Source organism: Rattus norvegicus, chromosome 9 (genome assembly GCF_036323735.1).
Source record: "Rattus norvegicus strain BN/NHsdMcwi chromosome 9, GRCr8, whole genome shotgun sequence".
NCBI lineage: Eukaryota > Metazoa > Chordata > Mammalia > Rodentia > Muridae > Rattus > Rattus norvegicus.
In genome coordinates, this window is record NC_086027.1 from 27,865,826 (window position 1) to 27,884,240 (window position 18,415).

Below are 18,415 nucleotides of genomic sequence, written 5' to 3' on the forward strand. Positions count from 1 at the left end.
CATATTAAAAGAATAATTTGCTATGATCAAGTAGGTTTCATCCCAGAGATGCGGGTATGGTTCACCATACAAAAAAAAAAGTCAATTACTGTAATTTACCATATAAACCAGCTTGGGAAAAAAACCACATATTCATCTCATTAGATGTCAAAAAAAGCAAGCCTTTGATAAAATCTAACACCCCTTCATGATAAAAGATCTGGAGAAGTTAAAATACAAGGGAAATACTTAAATATAATAAAGGCAATTTATAGGAAGGTTATGGCCAATGTCAAACTAAATGGACAGAAACTTAAATAACCCCACCAAAATGAGGAACAAGAAAACAATTTTTCTATATCATATATGATTACTTGTAATCATAATGTGCACACACACACACACACACACACACACACACATATATATATATATATATATATATATATATATACATATATAGCACTTGAAGTATTTGCTAGAACCAAAAATAACCGAAAGAGCTAAAGTGGATACAAATTAGAAAGAAAAAAGTCAAAGTATCCTAGTTTGCAGATGCTATGACTATAAAAAAGCAACCCAAAAATCAACCCAAAAATACTACCTGGGATCTTTACAGCTCATTAACACCTCAGCATAGTGATTGGATACAAGATTAACTAAAAAAAATCAAGAGCCCTCCTATATAAAAATGACAAAAGAGATGAGAGTGTAAATGGAAAGCAACCTTACAAAATGGCTTCAAATAATACAAAATATATTAGGGTAACCTTAACCAAACAAGGGAATGGCTTATATGACAGAAACTCCAAGTTTTTGAAGAAACAACTGAAGAAGATATCAGAAGATTTAAATATCTTTTGTGCTCATAGCTTGATAGAATTTATATAACAGAATTAATATAGTAAAAATGGCCACCCAAAAGAAGACTACAGTTTCAATACAATCCCCTCAAAATTCACGGACCTTGAAAAGGCAATATGACAATGCATATAGAAAAACAAAAAATCTCAGGATAGCTAAAATAATCTGCAGCAATATAAGAACATCTAGAGATATCACCTTCCCTGAATTCAAGCTGTACTACAGAGCTATACAAATAAAATCCACATTATATTGGTATAAAAATGAACAACAAGTAGATCATAGGAGTCAAATTAAAGTCACAAACAAAAATTCACATGCCTATAGACACTTAATTTTTGATAAAGAACCTAAAAATACACAATTAAAAGAGAAAGAATTATCATCAAATAGTACAGGCATAATTGGCTATTTCTATGTAAAAGAATGCAAATAGACCTATGTTTATCACTTTGGACAAAACTGAAGTCCAAGTAAATCAAAGGCCTCAACCTTAAACCAGATACACTGAAGCTGAAAGAAAAGAAATCACGGAACAACCTTGAATACATTGGCACAGAAAATGTTTTCCAAAAGAATACTCTGAAAGTGTAGGTACTAAGATCAGCAATTAGTAAATGGGAGCTCATGAAATTGGAAAGCTGCTGCAATGCAAAGAATAGCACCAGTAAGACACAATCCCATCATACAGAATGGGAAATTATTTCCCTCGGCTACATAGCAGATAAATGGCTAATATCCAAACTATATAAAGAACTCAAGAAGCTAGACATTAAGAATCCAAAAATTGCATTAAGAAATCAGCCCATATCTAAATAGTAAATTATCAATATCAAATGGCTAAGCTACATTTAAAGAAATGTTCAATCTTACATTGCTGGTTGGGAGTACAAACTTGTAAAACCCCTCTGGAAATTAATTTGGTAGGTTGTCAGAAAATTGTGAATAGTTGTACCTCAAGACCCAGGTATACCACTACTGGGCACATACCCCAAAGATGCTCCACCATTATAGAAGGACTCTTCCTCAACTCTGTTCACAGTAGCTTTATTCATAGTGGTCAGAAACTGGAAACAACCAAGATGTCCCTCAACTAAAGAAAAGATAAAAAAATGTGGTTCAGTTACACAATGAAATGCTACTCAGCTATTAAAAACAAAGACATAATGAATTTTGGAGGCAAATGTATGGAACTAGAAAATACAATCCTGAGTGAGTTAAGTCATATGCAAAAGGACAGGCAGAGTAATGTACTCGCTTATAAGTGGATATTCTCCACAAAGTATGAGATATCCATGCTACAATTCACTGATCTAAAGAATCCAAATAACAAGGGTCTGAGGGAGGATGTTGGAATGTTTTTCAGAAGGAGAAATAAAATAGATATTGGAGGTGGATGAAGAAAAGGTACTGGGTGAGATGGGGAAGGAGGAACAGCCCAGGGTGGGGGACATCAGATGTAAGAAGAACAGGGAGAGAGAACAGAAACCTGCATGGTCTGGTGAAGCATCAGGATTTGCCAGAGACCTGCGATGGGGTTGGGATCAGGGGCAGGGTGTCTATGGGCGATTCTCACTGAGACTACCATTAGGGGTTATGAATCCTGAAGTGACCACTTCCTGAAGATGGGCAATACTCCCAGTGAAAGGATTAGCAACCCATCCACAAAACTTTCAAGCCAAAATGTGTCTTGCCTACAAGATGTACAGGGAAAAATATAGAGCAGAGATGGAGGAAAGGGCCAAATACTATCTGACCTAAATTGAAACCCATCTCATGGGCAAGAACCAAATTCTTACACTGTTAATCTTACTCTGATATGCTTGCAGACAGAAACCCAGCATAACTGTCCTCTGAGAGGGTCTACCCAGCAGTTCATGGAAACAGGTGCAGAGATCTACAGTCCAACATTAGATAAGTAGTTCAGGGAGTCTTGTAAAAGTGTTAACAGAAGAATTGAGGGTTACAAAGAAAACAGAACCTGCACAGGAAGACCAACAGAGTTAAATAATCTGGACTCTTGGAGGTTCCTAGAGATTGAACCACCAACCAAAGATCCAAGATGGGCTAGACTTAGGCCTCACACACATGTGTAGCATGTGTGCAGCTTAATCTTCATGTGGGTCTCCCAACAACTAGAGCTGGGACTGTCCTTGAATCAGTTGCCTGCCTGAGAATCCTGTTCCCCAAACTGGGCCACGTTGTTTGGCCTCCGTAGGAGAGGATGTACCTAGTCCTGAGAGGACTTGATGTGCAGGGTGGTAGTGGTAGGATGATACCTGGGGGATCTCTTCTTTCTCATAAGAGGAAGAGAGGGGGAATGGGGAGAGGATCTGTCTGAGGGAATATTAGGAGGAGATGGGGTACTGATATTGGGATATAAATTTGATAAATTTAAGAAACAAAGGAAAAAAAAGAATTGGGTTCAGGTGTAAATTGAGAATTCTCAGTAGAGGAATTTCAATTGACTAAAACATACTTAATGGAAATTTCATCATCCTTAGCCATCAGGGAAATGCAAATGCCAATGACTTTGAAATACCATCCTATATCTGTCATAATGGCTAAGACCAAAAAATAGAAATGACAGCTCAGGCTCATGAGGAAGTAGGGCAAGGGGGAACATTCCTCCATATCTGGTAGGAGCATCAACCTATACAGCAACTACGGAAGTAGCTATGGTGTTTCCTCAGAAAATTTTGAATTAATCTACCTTAAGACCAAGCTATACCACTGTTGCATATATGCTCTATCATATCACAGAGACACTTGCTCAACTATGTTCATAGCAACTTTATTTGTAATAAGATTTGTAATTTGGAATTAGTGGCATGTTATTCAGATGTTAAAAATGATATCATGAAATTTGCTGTCAAATGGATGGACTAGAAAAAAAATCATCCTGTATGAGGCAACCTTATACCCGGAAAGACAACCATGGTATGTATGGACTTATAAGTAGACAATAGCTATTAAGCAATGGATAATCATACTACAGTACACAGACTCAGACAGCCTAAATAACAAAAAGGTCTCAAGGGATGATGCCTGGATCTTCCTTGGAAGCATAAATAGAATAGGTTTTGAGTGTGTATTAGGGTCAAGTGGGAATGGGAACAGGAGGAATCAGGTATGGGAAGGATAGATAGAGGGAAAGAGTTCAGAAGAGAAAACTAGAATTGGGGAGCTTATGGGGAGATGATGTCCAAATCTAGTGGAGTTGGACAATTCTTGGAATTTGTTATGGTGACCTTAGTATGGGCTTCTAAAACTGGTGGGAACTGGGCCTGAACCAGCCATCTTCTGTAACCAGGCAAGGCTTCCAGTAGTAGAACTGGGACAACAATCCATCAACAAATCCTTTTTATATACAAGTCTGCAAGATATGTTGGGATAATGGTGACTCAGAGCTTGTGAGAATAACCAACCAATGACTAGTTTCACTTGAGGCCCACACTCTTAAAACAAGCCCATGACCAATATTTATTGGTTACCTAGGAACGGGAAGCTAGAGAAACCAGAGACCTAAGGTAGGATCAAACATAACTAGCCAAGGGTGGAAAAATAAGTGAATGAAATAATTTCTAATTATATTCTGTGATACTGATAAATAAGTGTTTAGTTCAGTGGTCATCAGAGAGGTTTCTTCCAGCAGCTGATGAGAATAGATGGAGAGAACTATGTCTAAAAATTAGGGGGAGCTTTAGCAGAGCCATGGAAGAGGTAGAGGAAGGATCACTGGAGATAGGGGTTGAGAATACCATAGTGGTTCATAGAGACTGAAGCAGCAATCATAGAGTCTATATTGGTCGACACTATGTCCTCTTTATATAAATTGTGGCTGTTTAGCTTGGGTTTTTGTTGGAGTCTTAACAGTAGACATGGAGATGTCTCTAATCTTTTGCCTGTCCTTGGGATAATTTTCTTCCTACTGGGTTGCCTTCTCCAGCCTTGATATGAGGGTTGTGCCTAGTCTTATTGTTAGGTCATGTTAAATTGATTTCCCTGGGAGACCTGCCCTTTTGTGAAGGGAAATAGAAGACCAGTGGATCTGGGAGAGGGGAGAGGTAGGAGTGAGAGACTGGGAGGAATAGAGGAAGGGGGAGGCCATGTTTCAGTTTTATGTTATAAGAGAAGAATACATTTAAAAGAAGTTTTTTTTCTGAAAAGATTTTTTATATTTTATTTAATATTTTAAAGCAAATCTGAACGATTCAGTGTATGGTAATATTTATAGATTTTTTGGTATATACAGGTCACAAAACATTCTGAGAGTTGGGGTATGTGGCACTATTTAATAAAAATACAAATATTCCTGAAATAAGATCCTTTGTACAGTTAAAATGAATAAAAAGTCAAGTGAGATGTGTCTGAATAAAGAGCAGAAATTATAAGGACACTAGCATCTAGAATTTGCAAGACTTTTGAGATATAACTTGGCAATTTAGATTGCCATCCTGGACTTAAACTTAATGGAAAAATCTCTCTACAATATTGTACTCTTTTTTTTCGTTTTTAATTGGATATCTTCTTTATCTACATTTCAAATGTTATCCCCCTTCCTGGTTTCCCCTCCAGAAAACCCCTATCCCATCTCCACACACCCTGCCTCCATGAGGGTGCTCCTCCACCCACCCACACACTCCTTCTTGCCTCCCCGCCCTGGCATTTCCTTACACTGGGGCAACAAACCTTCACAGAACGAAGAGCCTCTCCTCCCATTGATGATAGACAAAGGCATCCTCTGCTACATATGTGGCTAGAGCCATGGGTTGCTCCATGTGTACACTTTGGTTGGTGGTTTAATCCCTGGGAGCTCTGGGGTGTCTGACTGGTTGACACTAAAATGAATAGAAGAGAAAGGGGGAAGAGCCTCAAACACATGGGCATAGAAGCTACTTTTATTTATTTATTACATATAGGTACAGTGTCACTCTCTTCAGACAAACCAGAAGAGAGCATCAGATCCCATTATAGATGGTTGTGAGCCACCCTGTGGTTGCTGGAATTGAACTCAGGACCTCTGGAAGAGTAGCCAGTGCTCTTAACCACTGAGCCATCTCTACAGCCCATAGAAGTTATTTTATTTATTGCTACTCCATAATCTTTTGATTCAGCTTTATCTTACATTTCCGTTATTTCCCCTTTCCAGTAATCATCAACTTTATATTATGGTTCTTTATAAAGAACCATTTGTATCATGAATAATATTAATTAGAACTATAAATTCACTAAAGCACATCTAGGATTTCTGTAAAGCACACAATTGTGTGTATCTATTTTAGATTTCCTTGGAAGAACTTACTTCTAGACTTTAAGGAAGAAACACCTACTTTTATGTGTATATTACTCCAGAAAAGCAGGTAGACACATGCTTCTATTTCTACAGTATCAGAATGTATTGATTCATTGATACCAATGAATAGCAATCTCAAGTAGAATGACAGGTGGCCACAGGCAAACACAAATCTTTTATAACTATTTTAATTACTAATCTGGCTTCCATAGAAGTCTACAAATGAGATACTAATTCCTTCTTTCTCTCTCTTATGTATACTAGTGTTACATATGCAGACTACACAGTGGCCACAAGAGGATTAAAGAGTTCAAGAAGCTCAAAGGCGATTACGCCATTGAGTGTGATATCTTAGACAGATGCCAAAATATATCTTGGTGATATTTAGATAAGGTATTATGTTAATTCACCTACTACACTGAAGAACCAGTCACAACATTAAAGGCTAAATCTGAACCCTTTTTGCATCAACTGAAGGAATATAGCATAGGACCATCCAGCCATACTAAAGGAGGTTAGGCTTTGTGCATATTACGGAATGCTTGAGGAAATAGCAACATAATTACTATTTAATGTTAGTGGTTGTTAACAAACTGAGTAGAAGTCTTCTTATAGTGGTAAGTTATTTGCCTCTTGGTATTCTACTGTATGTACCAGGTATTTAGATGGTAGGTAGGTAGGACCAATGATTTTACCCTGTAATGTGTTCTTCTCTTTAAGCGTATAGTTATTACTTTGGTTGGTCTGTTGTGCTAATGAGTTTTCAGTTTCTTTTTAATCAAAATGCTCATGTAGTCATTCTCTTAACAAATAGTTAAAAAACACTTCAAACTGTGCTTATTATCTTTATCTGTGAGTAAAATGCCACTAAAACTATATAGTTTTATATAGACTAAGTCAGTAAAAATCAGTTGCTTGTGACGTCTCACCTATACCTGGCAAGATGAGGTAAATTAATAGCTTCTGAGGAAAAAGAGTTAGAGTTTACTCAGGGACTCACCCTGAATAGATAGACATGTCCGCATGCCCATACATAAACACAGATGCAGTTAGGTTGAGTACATTTTTCCTGAAACTATATATTGCCAGCTTTATTGAGTAACAATGAATTCATAAATTAACAGTTTCATTGGCCACATTTTGCCAAGTAGTCCCAGTTTCACTTGATAGTTTGCCATTGGTAAACAAAGTTCTTTTATTCCAAATGTCATTCCTAACAAGGTTTGCGGATCACATATTCTCTATATTTACATATGTGTGTGTCTGTATGTGGGTTACGGAATAGGTAAAAGAGAGTTAAAGAGGCTTTACCAGATATCATGGTGTTTGAAGAGGCTAATGTCTGTGAATCTGATTGGTGATATAAATGCCAAAAGAGTGTTCATCTCAGCATTTTATTAAGATATTAAGGTATCTGGTTGAATAGTTGTTCAATTGCAGAGTCAATTCACAATTCTATAAGTCTTGATCCTGGCCTCCTCATGGTTTAGGCAAGCTTCAGAGATAAGATACACATCAGCTGCATTAGAGGTGAGTGGTAGGACTTTTCCGAATAGAGGTATGTTTGTGAAGATATGCTTTAATTCAAGTAATGGGTCTCAATAGATAATGATAACAAACTAAATTGAAAAGCATGGGGGGAATTCAGGAGTTCTTTGCATGTCAGTACTTTGATACACACATATTTTTTGGAGAATTTGAGTTGGGCTCATGTCATTATGCTGTTGGTTCCATTTGTCTTTATGGGATCCACTCTTACATAGCATGAGTTTTTAATCAGTTATAAACCATTCTCTTTCTGATTACAGCCTTGTACTTATATGCTCCAATGCTACTTTTTTTCCTTTTTCCTATTGTCTCTGGAAGGAATCAGAAGCTTTTAAATCCCTGTTGATACTCTCCAATAAGAATCTCTGTGCATTTTTTGTCAGTCATTAGATTTGGCTTATGTCCAAAGCCATATTCATTTTCACTGTATTTGCAACATCTAAGAAAAAGAAACAACCTAAATGTCTTTATGCAGATGAATTGATTGTGAAAATGTCATTTGCATATACAATGGAAAACTGTTCGGCATACTCTTATAAGAAGATATATATTTTTATTGCTTATTGTCTTTATTTATGATCTGCAATTATGTTTAACTAAATGAGAAAAGTTGTATACTGCAGTAAAATAAAATAAATACTAGTGATGAATTTGTTTCTAGTGATCAAACATGGCATTAGAAAATATTTAATTACAATGTGGTATATGACAAATATTGAAAAAATTAACTGTTAAGCACTGTCAATGAATCCACACCAAAGCTGTGAGTTACAATAAAAAGGACTGGATAGCAGCCTTGATTATGAGCATAACTTTGATAAGATAAAAATTCTCTGAGGCCATCGATGTTGATTTCCTAGGTTTTTCAATATTTATATTATTATAACATATAAGAAAGCATTTTCCTCAATTCATACAGGTCTAGTTAAATGCTGAGTGCTGCTGTGCAGCCAGAAAGAGATTATAACTTGACCGGGATTCACAGTGTATAATGTTGTTTCCGATTAGCTTTATGAGGAGCTCAACAAAACTTGTTCATGTGCTAGTAACTGGTAAAAGGGGAGAAGGATTACACGGTTAAAAGCTTCTTCTTCCTTCTTCCTTCCCTCCTCCTCCCTTCCCCCTTCCTCCTCCTCCTCCTCCCTTCCCCCTTCCTCCTCCTCCTCTTCCTCCTCCTCCTCCTCCTTCTCCTCCTCCTCCTCCTCCTCCTCCTCCTTCTTCTTCTTCCCTTCCTTCTTTTCCTCCTTCCTCTTCTTGGATTCAAGCTCTGGTCATCACCAGTCTGTTGATCATGAATACAAAATTTCTTATATCATTTGCTTCTGGTAGGTATTAAATTTACTCTAGAATGTTAAGACAGAAGATAGTTCATCTATACTGGCTAGTTTTTTTTGTCAATTTGGCACAAGCTGGATTTACAGAAAGGAAGGATCTGCTCTTATTAAAATGCCTCCATATGTCTGGGTTGGAAGGAAGCTAGGAAGCATTTCCTATCTATCTATCTATCTATCTATCTATCTATCTATCTATCTATCTATCTATCTATCTATCTATCTATCTATCCCTTTATTTATTTACATCTCAAATGCTGTCCCCTTCCTGTACTCTCCTCATAGAGTCCTTTCTCCATAACCCTCCTCTTAGCATAGGGGAGGGTGGGGGCCACTGGGTATCCCCTCACCTCTGCACATCAAGTCTTTGTAGGATTATATATGTCCTCTCCAGCTAAGACAGCTCTATGTTATATATGTGTAGTGGGCCTTGGTCCAGCCCATATATGCTCTTTATTTGGTGACTCAGTCTTTGAAAGCCCCAGGGACCCAGGTTAGTTGACACTGTTGATCTTCTTGTGGAGTTCCTATCCTCATTAGGGTTTTCAATCCTTCCCCCAACTCTTCCAACATGCTCCCCAACCTCCATCTACTGTTTGTGTATATCTGCATGTATTTCAGTTATCTGCTGGGTAGAGCCTCTCAGAGGAGAGTTATGCTAGGCTCCTATCTGCAAGCATAAGGAGGTATCATTAATAGTGTCGGGAATTGCTGCTTGTCTATGGTATGGGTTTCAGGTTGGGTCCGTTATTGATTGGTCATTCAGTAGACATTTCCTCTTTCTTTCTTCCTTCCTTCCTTTCTTTCTTTCTTTCTTTCTTTCTTTCTTTCTTTCTTTCTTTCTTTCTTTCTTTCTGTTTTATTTTATTTTTATTGGATTTTTAAATTTACATTTCAAATGTTATTCCCCTTCCTGGTTTCCTGGACATAAGCCCCTTATCCCATCCCCCTCCCATTTATCTATAAGAGTGTTCCCCTCTCCAACTACCCCCCATTCCACCCCCGGACATTCCCCTACACTAGGGGGAGGGCAGCCTTGGCAGGACCAAGTGCTTCTCCCAGAAGACATTTTCTTAATTAGTGATTGATGGGAGAGTTTACATTCCATTTTGAGTGGGACTATCACTGGTTCTGGGTTTTATGAGAAAGCAGTCTGGGCAAGCCATGGGAAGGAAAGAGCAAGTGGTACTCCTCTATGGTCTCTGCACCAGCTCCTGCCTTCAGGTTCCAAACATGCTTGAATTCCTTCCCTTACTGATCTTGATAACAAACTGTTATATTGAATTGTGAGCTAAATAAATGACTTCCTTCCCAAGTTGCTTTGGTCATGTTTCATCACACATAATAATGTTGACAAATGCTTCATTTTGTTAGTATTGATCATCCATTCAAACATATTCTGGCTTTGGAGTTATTTTATTTTGTAACATTTAACTCAACAATATTAATAAACATAGTCAATGGTTTTGTTATACTGTAGCATAAAGCACATGTAATATATCACTCAATAACATTAATTTTTCTATTTTTGTTTCTAGTTTTATATTAATTATTCATGTGATTATCGGCTATAGGTATTTTAAAAATATTTATTTATTTAATAATTATGTATATGTCATACACTTTTCTGCCTGGCTGTATGCCTGCAGGCCAGAAGAGGGCCACAGATCTAATTACAGATGCTGATTAGCCACAATGTGGTTGCTGGGAATTGAACTCAGGAACTCTAGAAGAGCAGACAGTGCTCTTAATCTCTGAGCCACCTCTCCAGCAATATGTGTTTTTTATAATTCCTACTGTCAATGTTGAGCCTCTTACAAGCATTCTAAAGTGCAGAGCTGGTTTTGGTGGCTGTATATGGGATGGATCCACAGGTGGGGCAGTCTCTGGATGACCTTTTCTTCAGTCCTTGCTCCACTCTTTGTCCATATATTTTCTCCTGTATTTTGTTCTCCCTTCTGAAGCATCCACATTTTGGTCATCCTTCTTCTTGAGCTTCATATGATCTGTGAATTATTTTTTAGGGATCACAAGCATTTGGGCTAATATCCACTTATCACTGAGTGCATACCATGTGTGGTTTTCTTTTGTGACTTACTCAGGTTGATATTTTCCAGTTCTATCCATTTGTCCATGAATTTCATGTATTCATTGTTTTCAATAGCTGAGTATTACTTCACTGTGTAAATGAATCACATTTACATTCCTCTGTTGAAGGACATCTGGGTTCTTTCTAGCTTCTGGCTGTTGTAAATAAGGCTGCTATGAACATAGTGGAGCATGTGTTCTTGTTATCTGTTGGAGTATATGCCTAGGGGTGGTATATCTGGATACTCAGGTAGTACTATGTCCAATTTTCTGAGGAGCAACCAAAGTGATATTCAGAGTGGTTGTACCAGTCTGCAATCCCACCCACACTGGAGGAGTTTTCCTATTTCTCCACATCCTCACCAGCATCTAGTGTCACCTGAGTTTTGATCTTAGATATTCTGACTGGTGTGAGGTGGAATCTCAGAGTTGTTTTGATTGCATTTCCCTGATGACTAAGGACGTTGAACATTTCTTTAGGTACTTCTCAGGCATTTGGTATTCCTCGGCTGAGAATTCTTTGCTTAGCTCTGTACCCCATTTTTTAATAGGATTATACGATTCTCTGGAATCTGACATTTTGAGGTTTTTGTACATAGTAGATATTAGCCCTCTGTCGGTAAATAGGATTGGTAAAGATCTTTTCCCAATCTGTTGGTTGCCATTTTGTCCTATTGACATTGTCCTTTGCCTTACAGAAGCTTTGCAATTTTATGAGATTCCCATTTGTCCATTTTTTTATTTTAGAGCATAAGCCATTAGTGTTCTGTTGAGGAAAATTTCCCCAGTGCCCTTGTATTCAAAGCTATTCCCCACTTTCTGTTTCATTGAGTATAGGCTTTTGTAGTAGGTTCTGATTTTTTTATTTTTAATTTCTTCAGTTTCTGTTATTTCTCCTTTTTCATTTCTGATTTTGTTAATACGGATACTGACTCTATGCCTTTTGGTTAGTCTGGTTAAGGGTTTATGTATCTTGCTTATTTTCTCAAAGGACCAGCTCCTAGTTTCATTGATTTGTTTCTACTTGGTTGATTTCAGCTCTGAGTTTGATTATTTCCTGCCACCTACTCTTCTTGTGTGAATTTGTTTCTTTTTTTTCTAGAGCTTTCAGGTGTGCTCTCGACCTGCTACTGTACGCTTTCTCCAGTTTCTTTTTGGAGCCTCTCAGAACTATGAATTTTCCTCTTAGCACTGATTTCATTGTGTCCCAGAGGTTTGGGTATGCTGTGCCTTCATTTTCAATAAATTCTAAAATGTCTTTCATTTCTTTATTTCCTTGACCAAGATATCATTTAGTTGAGTGTTGTTCAGCTTCCATGTGTATACGAGTTTTTCTTATTTTTGTTGTTATTGAAGACCAGCCTTAGTAGATGGTGATCTGATAGTATGCATGGGATTATTTCAATCTTCTTGTATCTATTGAGTCCTGTTCTGTGATCAATTATGTGGTAAATTTTGGAGAAGGTATCATGAGGTACTGATAAGAAGGTATATTTTATTTTGGGATGAAATGTTCTATAGATAGCCGTTAAATCCATTTGATTCATAACTTCTGTTAGTTTCATGGTGCCTCTATTTAGTTTTTGTTTCCATGATCTGTATATTGATGAGAATGGTGTACTGAAGTCTCCCAGTATTATTGTGTTAGGTGCAATGTATGCTTTAGTAAAGTTTCTTTTATAAATGTGTGTGCCCTTGCATTTGGAGCATAGATGTTCAGAATTGAGAGTTCATCTTGTAGATTTTTCCTTTGATGAGTATGAAATGTACTTCCTTACCTTTTTAATAACTTTTGGTTGAAAGTCAGTTTTATTTGATATTAGAATCACTACTCTAGCTTCTTTCTTGGGACTATTTTCTTGGAAAGTTATTTTTACTCTTAAGTAGTTTGTCACTGAGGTGTGTTTCCTATATGCAGAAAAATGTTGTGCCCTGTTAATGTATCAAGGCTGTTAGTCTGTACCTTTTTATTTAGGAATTGAGTCCATTGATGTTAAGAGATATTAAGTAATAGTGATTGATTTCTGTTATTTTTGTTGTTAAATGTGGAATTATGTTTGGGTGGCTACCTTCTTTTGAGTCTGTTGCAAGATTTCTTTCTTGCTTTTTCTAGGTTATAATTTCCTTCCTTTGTTGGAGTTATCCTTTGTAGTGCTGGATTTGTTGAAAGATATTATGATAATTTGATTTTGTCATGGAATATAATGTTTTCTCCATCTATGGTAATTGAGAGTTTTGATGAATATGGTAATCTAGGTCTGCACTGTGTTCTCTTTGAGTTTATATGACATCTGTCAAGGGCCCTCTAGCCTTCATAGTCCCGGTTGATAAGTCTGGTGTAATTCTGATAGGTCTACCTTTATAGGTTACTTGATCTTTTTCCTCTACAGATTTTAATATCCTTTCTCTGTTTTTTGTAGTTGGTGTTTTGAGTATTATGTGATGGGAGGGATTTCTTTTCTGGTCCTATCTGTTTGGAGTTCTGTAAACTTCTTGTATGCTTATGGGCATCTCTTTCTTTAGGTTAGGGACATTTTCTTCTATAATTTGGTTGAAGATATTTACTGGTCTTTAAGTTGCAAATCTTTGTTCTCTTCTATATCTATTATCTTTACCTTTGGTCTTCTCAATTGTGTCCTGGATTTCCTGGATGTTTTGGGTTATGAGCTTTTTGCTTTTTACATTTTCTTTGAGTATTGTTTCAATGTGAACTATGGTATCTGAGAATCTCCCTTCTATCTCTTATATTCTGTTGGTGATGCTTCTGTCTATGACTCCTTATCTCTTTCCTTGGTTTTCTATCTCCATGGTTGTCTCCCTTTGTGATTTCTTTCTTTCTTTTTTTAATTTCCATTTTAAATCCTAGATGGTTTTGTTCAATTCCTTCACCTGTTTGGTTCTGTTTTCCTTTAACCCTTTAAGGGATTTTTGTATTTCCTCTTTAAGGGTTCTACTTGCTTACCTGTGTTCTTCTGTGTTTCTTTAAGGGAGTTATTTATGTCCTTGAAATCATCTATCATAACCATGAGACATGATTTTAAATCCAAATCCTGCTTTTTCAACTGTGGTGGATTATCCAGTATTTGGTGTGGTGGGAGAACTACTTCTAATGATGCCAAGTAGTCTTGGACTCTTTTGCTTAGGTTCTTGGACTTGTATTTTGTCATCTTGTTATCTCTGATGTTAATTTATCTTGCTGTCTCTTTCTGGAGCTTTTGCCTATTGTGAGTCTGTGAGCCTGTGAGCCTGTGTTTTTAGGAATGAGAGTGTTCCTGGGTGACCAGCCCTTTCTGGGGCAGGTTGTGGGACAGCCCCAGCTCTTGGTTCAGATGGAGACCTAAAGCGTCCCTTTCTAAGCTATCCTGCAGCTCCCGTGTCTTGTGTACTCCCAGAGGGTTTCTTTTTGGATAGTCATTAGAGAGAATCTGGGGTTCTACCTGTGGGCTCAGAAGGGAGAGTGCTACTGGCAGACCATCTCTCTGAGGGCAGGTTCTGCGTTTGAGGGCTATGGGACATTTCCAGTTCTGGGCACAGATGGAGACTGAAGGGTCCTTGGGGGTAGAACTATTCTTAATTTAGTATCCTACTGAATTCTTATTGAATTGGTAATATATCAGCTATATAACAGGACAAATTTGTGTGCTACAGTGAATGACGGTGTTCTAGAGAGAGTGAAGGATATGTCTCAGTTATATGGAAGTCAGAGGAAAACATCAGCCATTTGATCTTATTTACTACCTTATGTGTGACAGTATCCTTTGTTCACTTCTGTGTAAGTCAGTATATCTGGCCAATGAGCTTCCAAAGTCTACTGTCTCAGACTCTCATCTCCACATCTGAGTGCAGGGATTAAATGTTTCTCATCTGGGGTATGTTTTCTTACATGCTTGGAAGTGGTTTACCTAGTAGGTATGTCCCCTGTATCTTTTGGTACCAAAAGTTACATCTTTTGGTATCTGGTAAGTTTCTCCTTCTTTCATACTTCAATTTTTCGACTGCCTGAACCACCATAGTATCAATGCTCATTTCTATGGCTACACATGGTGCAGAGCATGACCTCAGCCTCTTGTCTCCATGACATTCAGCAATGTCACTTATCAAATACTCCTGTTTCAACTCAATGTAGGCTTCTACTTTATAAAGGGGTTGGGTAACTCTCACATGACCATTCATTTTAAATGTATCAAGCTTTCATTGGGCAAAGATAGTAGCTGCAAAGTGACAAGAAATAGCATCATCAGGAAGGATACCATGTTTGCAGAGAAGGAAAGCAAACTGATATCTACAATAAGGCCAGTAGTACGTCAGACTCAAAGGGAGAACAAGACTGTGACCTAAGTTCAGCAAGAACAGGTGTGACTGAATCATTTATTAGCAATGTAAGAAGGAAAAATGACAATCTAACCACAGTGATGCCCACTTCTAAATTGGAAAGTGCACAAACTGAAGACTTTGCTAAATGCTGCTGAAGCATTTCTCTAGGAACTAATGGAATCCTAGCATCTGTGGTTTAGTTCTGTTATATTATCTAATAATGCGACAAGGGAAAAGTACTCAATCTCAATAAGGAAAGGGGTGTTTATTTTCAGTGTACCTTGCCACTCAATTTTCTATTCTCTCTGAAAAGTGTGTTCATTCTCTCATCTGTACTGGACTTTATTTCTAGATTCCAGGTTTGTGATTTCACAGGAAAAAAAATTCCTTATCCACTTACAGTGTTACTGTGACTACAAAAATCCAAGAATAAAAATGAAGAAATCCTTCAATAAAAATACTTAGAACCTGTGAGTAAATATGGCAGGTTCCAATTGATCAGGTATATTAATTGGTTGGCAATATGGAGTTTTTTTCACAAGTGGCCTATAAGCCATGTATATTTGTTCTTCCATATATAGCAAGCATCCTGATGAAAAGAAGTAAATTGGTATTCTGCTTAGAGATATGTTTAAGTCAAAATATACCAAAATGATTTACCTTCCACTTCCCTACCTCTTTGTGCCTTGGACAAAATGTTTTGCCAATGAAGGTTTGCGTGCCATACCAAAAAGGGCCAATTCCCAATCATGAAAACAAAGATGGCTCCCTAGAATTAGAATGATAGATTATTGTAAACACATGCATTCTTGACACAGGCATTTCTGATAAAGTTCATTGTGACACTCTAATTGTGGTGTTCACTATGCCCTTCTGGGAGATCATTCAAGGGAAACAAAGGGACCAAGATGAGAGTTGAGCCTAAGGATGACTTTCATCAGGCCAAGCTGAATCTGTTCTTCTATCATTTTATATTTTTTAAAAAATCTCCCGGGATAGTTTTGTTTTATGTGACCTCCTCAGCCTGGCAGGCCCGGGAGACTATGACTGTGCCCACAAAAGGCTGAAGCAGACCTCGAGTGCTGGGCCTTATTGGCCTGAGCAGAAACATCTGCCTTGGCTGCAGCTGTGAGCCTTGATATGCTGGAACTAACGAGTTCTGCCTTGTCACGCCAGAGTTAACAAATTGCAGCCTTGATGTATTGGAATTAACAAGCTGCAAAGATATGGAAACTTTTCGGATTTACTACTGTGCTGTTGCTACCCCCATGTTACTGTTCTGGCGATGGGTTATCTGGTTTCTTTCCTTATACACACTGTGCTGAATATTAAACTCTGAGCCTTGGTCAGAACACTGTCTTGGCTCCATGTTTCTCTCACCCCCTGCCCTTTTTCATTTCCAGTCCTCCTTTCAGGTGACCCCTGCTCCATCTTAAGCCCTGGATGGCTGTATGTTTATATGTATTCAGTCTGTTGGAATTTAGAGTTACTTGGATGGTCTATGTTGAGCCTATCCCTGCAATACTGCACATAGTACTAGAGTTGCAAATAGCCAAAGACAAGAGAACAGTTATTCAGATGAAAATATTTTTTTCAGAACCTCCAGAAACAATCTAGGAACCAAGTGTCTCTGCTAATAATTATATTGAACAGAGAGCATAAGTTTGTGTTTCTATAGTGTGACCTGTAAACAACCAAATAATTATCTTGTTAATAGCAGATAAGAGTAAATACAGGAAAATCAACTGAGTAAATTACAACTGACTGAAAAATACAAGTTTAGTAGCAACTTATAAATTAAATCTATTCTATTTGTCATGACAAAACAGTTGCCCTCATATCTTATGGACCAGAGTGGGCCTGGTATAGCAGAGCAAAGCACACATGCTGGAAAAACACATAAGACAATGAAAATAAATTGCAATACACACCAACATTGATATAGATATAAATGTATACTACTGAAAAGGATATAAATTTACCCAGTCACTGGTAGAATCAATGAAGAAGTTCTATTGACCATTAAAATGAAAATAGAATCATTGCATGTCTCAGGATATTTACATGAAGAGGTTCATATCAACATAGTGCAGAAATACTTATACATTAGTGCTTCTAACAGCACTATTAATAATAGGCAAGCTGGAGAATCAGCTTAGATGTCTTTCCAAAGATCAATGGTTAAAAATGCATGCCGTACATGAGCAATGAATTTTTATTCAGCCACAAAGAGAAATGAAATCATTCTTTTTACAGAAAAGTTGATAAAACAAGAGATCACCATGCTAAATAGCTAACACTCAGAGAAATACCACTTGCTTTTACTTGTAGATCCTCGAGTTTTATATAGATACATAGTCATGTAGATAGTGGACATAAAAGCAAAAGCCATGAAAATACCTGGAAGAACGAACTTGATTATAACAGAGGAGAAGAAACAAGTTTGTGGAAAATAAATGTGACTAATGAATATGATATATTTGCATGAGATACCTATATGAAGCCTATCACTGCGAATGGCTAGTGTGCCAACAAATAACAAAATAAATTTAAAAAGTGAAGTAACTCTTTATAGCAATGTAGAACCTGGATGAACACTTTGCATTTGACTGTTTGGGTAGGAGCCAGAAACAATATTTGTTCACAAAGCAAAGAGCATGACAGCTTCACAGGCCTTTAAATTTATGAACACTCCTGGCAGGACATTATGTCAGATGATCAGTGGTTTTTTGCCCCCCAGTGCCTATATTTTCATCTTCAGGAAGCTGTTTTCCTCTCCACCACTGTTTCTTGAGAGTTTCATGTTGATGGAAGTAATGGGTACATCATATCTACATCCAATCCTGGGCTGCATGTCCTATAAAATACATGCTCCAGTCACTCTCAGTCCGGCCAAGCAACTACACATCAGAATAAAAGTCCTTGCAAATTATAGTAGCAGTTGGATTTCTTCGAGGGTTAACTTGAATTAGGCTAATGGGTTTTTCCATGCAGG

The 18,415-nt window shown here is 37.4% G+C and overlaps 1 long non-coding RNA gene across 1 annotated transcript; it reads right to left on the bottom strand.

The window, feature by feature from the left end:
* Nucleotides 1-1,831: 1,831 nt before the first annotated feature.
* On the bottom strand, nt 1,832-16,190 carry LOC134480278 (uncharacterized). Its single transcript, XR_010054652.1, has 3 exons — nt 16,096-16,190; nt 5,536-5,684; nt 1,832-1,936 (listed from the first exon to the last, which is right to left on the bottom strand). It is a non-coding gene; the product is annotated as an uncharacterized LOC134480278 (long non-coding RNA).
* Nucleotides 16,191-18,415: the final 2,225 nt, after the last annotated feature.